Raw genomic sequence first — 4779 nt, forward strand, 5'->3', positions numbered from 1 at the left:
AATTAAAAGTTTTTGCTCAACACAAGACAGTAATAAGAGAACAGATATAAGCTGCAGACTGAGAGAAAAACAGTGGAAATCACAAATATGATAAAGGGCATGTGTGATAGTTACTTGTACGTGTCACTGTGACCGAGCACCAGGTGCCGGGACATTTGGCCAAACATGATTCTGGTTGTGTTCCAGAGAGTGTTTCGGATACGAGTAACATTGGGATGGGCAGACTAAGTGAAGCAGATTGGCCTCCTTAATGGGGGTGGGACTCATACAATCAATCAAAGGCCAGGAGAGAATTAAGAGGCCTAATGGGAAAAAAAAAAAAAAAAGTGCTTTCCTGGATATCCAGCTTTCCTTCCATCTTGGGAATTTCAGCCTCCATAATCTCAGAAGCAAATTCATATATATATATACACACACACACACACACACACACACACACACATGCATTTCATAGGTATGTGGCTAAGATTGTATTTTTAAAAGTTCAGCCATGGTGAAGCCAGTCAATGAATAAGGGTGTGTTCTATTATATGATTCAGTCTTCTTTTGTACACGATCAAAGTTCTGCATTTGAAGTAGGAGGATAGGAGAGAGCAAGGCCACCTAGGATGATAACAGTTGAATTTCTCAACATACACTTCAAAGCCCTAGGGGTTAACTTAGAGAATCAAAAATCTCACCCATAATCCTGCCCCTAAACACCAGGGCTAGGGAACACCGTGGTCCTCAGGTGATTTTATTTAGCCGGGTCTGGGAGCCACACAATGGCAGAGGGAGCAGGAAACACTATGCAGATAGAGGCCAGGACAGCAGGGAGGGGCTGTTCATGACAGAACACAGGTAAAACTATCCTTGGAAAGTGAGTGTGGAGAAACACAGATCATACCTGAGACCTGGTGGATTACAGCACTGGCTACTGGGGAATTGAAAGGAAGGGGCTGCACCGTGCAGAGGACCAGAGGTGCCAATCTTGGAAACGCAGAATTGCTGGGAGATGGGGAGGCGTGGACAAAGGAAGCATCCTCTGGAGACTCGTGGTGAAGAGAACAAATGAATGGAGTAACTGGCAGAAATTAGAGGTCCTGGTAGAACAAAATAGAATCCCACAATGAGAACACACACCATGTATGTCCCCCAAGGAAGACGGTATCTCCTAAAAACTCAAGTACCTCATATCCAGTAATGCGATCCATGTATCAAGATCGTGAGAAAAGATTATTAAACATGCTAAACTCAGCGAGACCTGATTGCCTCGTGAGAACTCTGTTAAGGATGAGTACTACTCAGCAAGTGATGACTGTGACATTCACTTTTGAATAGCTCATGAGCATTAATACATTTCATTGTGGATCTAAACCAAAACCAAGGTGGGGACAAGATGACAATCACAGAATGTCACTGGTATATGTTTAGGTTCAAATACTATTATGAGAAGTGGCGGGTAAAGAAGGTAGAAAAAAAAAACACATCATGTAATTGACTGTTGTATGGAAATATTTGACGTTGAAAGTTATAATTTAAAACATATAAACCAAATATTAGAAGTGTGTCTAGTTCAAAGGGGGGAAAACTATCGAAAACATTTTTAGTGCAATATTAACCATGAGCTATACAACCCTTCCTAAATGCCAAAGGCACACACAGACACACACACACACTCACAAAGAATACAAATAACCAGAACCAAGAAATGTAGTAAATACATTCTGCTACATATGGTAAACATAGCCTACTATGTGGAAGAGATTAGAAAATAAACAGGGAGGCCAGGCACGGTGGCTCAAGCCTGTAATCCCAGCACTTTGGGAGGCCGAGACGGGCGGATCACGAGGTCAGGAGATCGAGATCATCCTGGCTAACACGGTGAAACCCCGTCTCTACTAAAAAATACAAAAAAAAAAACCTAGCCGGGCAAGGTGGCGGGCGCCTGTAGTCCCAGCTACTCAGGAGGCTGAGGCAGGAGAATGGCGTGAACCCAGGAGGCGCAGCTTGCAGTGAGCCAAGATGGCGCCACTGCACTCCAGCCTGGGCGACAGAACGAGACTCTGTCTCCAAAAAAAAAGAAAGAAAGAAAGAAAATAAACAGGGAAATGAAAATATTTTTATTAATTCGCATCAGTACCCACGAATACCAATCAGCATAATGAAAGATTCCAACACTGAATGAAAAAACAGTCCAATAGTCCAGAGTGACAGGCAAGAGATTTTAATTATATAGATAAAAATTAACTTTGGACAAAAATTAAAACTCAGGCAGAGAATTTTTTTTTTTTTGCAACAACAGACACTAGCAAAAACAAAGGCACAGTAAAAATTGACACAGAAAATTTCCAGTGTAGAAAAAAAAAAGAAAATTTCCAGTGTAGAGATATGAATCTTTTTTTTTTTTTTTTTTTTGAGACGGAGTCTCGCTCTGTCGCCCAGGCTGGAGTGCAGTGGCCAGATCTCGGCTCACTGCAAGCTCCGCCTCCCGGGTTCACGCCATTCTCCTGCCTCAGCCTCCCGAGTNTCACTGCAAGCTCCGCCTCCCGGGTTCACGCCATTCTCCTGCCTCAGCCTCCCGAGTAGCTGGGACTACAGGCGCCCGCCACTGCGCCCGGCTAGTTTTTTTGTATTTTTTAGTAGAGACGGGGTTTCACCATGTTAGCCAGGATGGTCTCGATCTCCTGACCTCGTGATCCGCCCGTCTCGGCCTCCCAAAGTGCTGGGATTACAGGCTTGAGCCACCGCACCCGGCCGAGATATGAATCTAATAGTAGACACAGACAGGGATGATTAATAAATGATAAAATGTTTAGAGGATGATCATTAGAATACAGGACACTTATACTTTTAAACACCACTTTCCCAAATACTTCATTATAAGTAAGCTATCTCTAAAAGGGACAGATCTCCTAGACCCCTCTTTAACCAATAACCTGTCCTGATATCATGATAATGGTGATGGACAAACTAGACCTTCTCTGCCTGCAGATGGGCTGAGGTTGGAAACTCACAGCATTGACTCTGCAGTGTTCCTGGCAAAACGTTTAGGCTGAATTTAATCATGAGGACATTTTCAGACAACTTCAGAATGTAGATCATTGAGCCAGACAGCTGACCTGTCCTCTACAAACAAGTCCTTGTCACCACAATCAATAACAACAACAAAAAGATGAGGAAATATTTGGGATTCAAAATAACTGAAGAAATGTAGCTACATTATCTTTTTACTTTTTTTTTAACACAAAATATCTCTTCCCCTATTTGCTGTGTGATTCGTGGTGACACGGACTGTGTGAAGGAGATAGGTCAGTTGTCCTGCTCAGTATTCCACATTCTGCAGTTGTCTGGTGATTACCTCCTATGAAACTCAGGCTAAGCGTTTTCTGCAAGAACATGGCATTGTTCATATTCTGCATTGTTGCGGGAAGTCAGGGACCCCGAACGGAGGGACCGGCTGAAGCTGCGGCAGAACATCATAAATTGTGAAGATTTCATGGACATTTATTAGTTCCCCAAATTAATACTTTTATAATTTCTTACACCTGTCTTTACTGTAATCTCTGAACATAAATTGTGAAGATTTCATGGACACTTATCACTTCCCCAATCAACACCCTTGTGTTTTCCTATGCCTGTCTTTACTTTAATCTCCTAATCCCGTCATCTTCTTCGTAAACTGCGGTGAATGAATGTCGCCTCAGGACCCTGTGAGTGTGTCAACTGCACAGATTGTTTGTAGAGCATGTGTGTTTGAACAATATGAAATCTGGGTATCTTAAAAAAGAATAGGATAACAGCGATGTTCAGGGAACATGAGAGGTAACTTTGAACTGGCCACCGGTGAGCCGGATGGAACAGAGCTATATTTCTCCTCTTTCAAAAGCAAATAGGAGAAATATCACTGAATTCTTTTTCTCAGCAAGGAACATCCCTGAGAAAAAGAATGTGCCCTGAGGGTAGGCCTATGAACGGGCCCCCTTAGAAGTTCTTTTATGGTCGAAGCCGAAGGGATGAAATAAGCCTCGGTCTCCTGTAGCGCTCCCAGGCTTAGGACGAGGAAATTCCCACCTAATAAATTTTGGTCAGACAGGTTGCCTGCTCTCAAACCCTGTTTCCTGATAAGATGTTATCAATGACAATGCATGCCGAAACTTCATTAGCAATTTTAATTTCGCCCCATCTTGTGGTCCTGTGATCTCACCCTGCCTCCACTTGCTTTGTGATATTTTATTACCTTGTGAAGCATGTGATCTCTGTGACCCACACCCTATTTGTGCACTCCTCCCCTTTTGAAAATTGCTAATAAAAACTTGCTGGTTTTTCGGCTTGGGGAACAGCATGGATCCTGCCGACATGTGATGTCTCCCCCGGACACCCAGCTTTAAATTTCTCTCTCTTGTGGTCTTTCCCTTTATTTATTCAACCCAGCCGAGACACTTAGGAAATAGAAAAGAACACACATTAAACATTGGGAGTGGGTTCTCCCGATACTGCACCGGCAGAGTCCTGGGTGACATGCTGTCTCCTGCCAGCGGCTCCTGACTCCTGTTCTCTACAGGATGGAATTGAGAGGAGCAGGGCTGAGGCCTCTCAGTGCTGTTTGTCCATCTAGCTGTGGTCTTCCTAAGTATCTCTATCAACTGGAGGCTGAAGGACTGTGGCTTCTCTAACCAAAAGAGCCTAGTGGGTTAACAACTGTCAAGAGCAGTCAGTGGTTCTGCAATACAATCCTCAGCCAAGGATCCCTCCTGTGTTACAGATGGATCTGCTAAAACAAGCCAATACTGAAGATAG

The 4779-nt window shown here is 43.5% G+C and overlaps 1 protein-coding gene across 5 annotated transcripts in view; it reads left to right on the forward strand.

Annotated features, from left to right (window-relative positions):
• The window catches only part of LOC112618235 (myomegalin), a 349895-nt gene that overhangs the window by 239818 nt on the left and 105298 nt on the right, over positions 1-4779 (forward strand). The gene's annotated exons all lie outside the window — the stretch shown is intronic.

Source organism: Theropithecus gelada, chromosome 1 (genome assembly GCF_003255815.1).
Source record: "Theropithecus gelada isolate Dixy chromosome 1, Tgel_1.0, whole genome shotgun sequence".
NCBI lineage: Eukaryota > Metazoa > Chordata > Mammalia > Primates > Cercopithecidae > Theropithecus > Theropithecus gelada.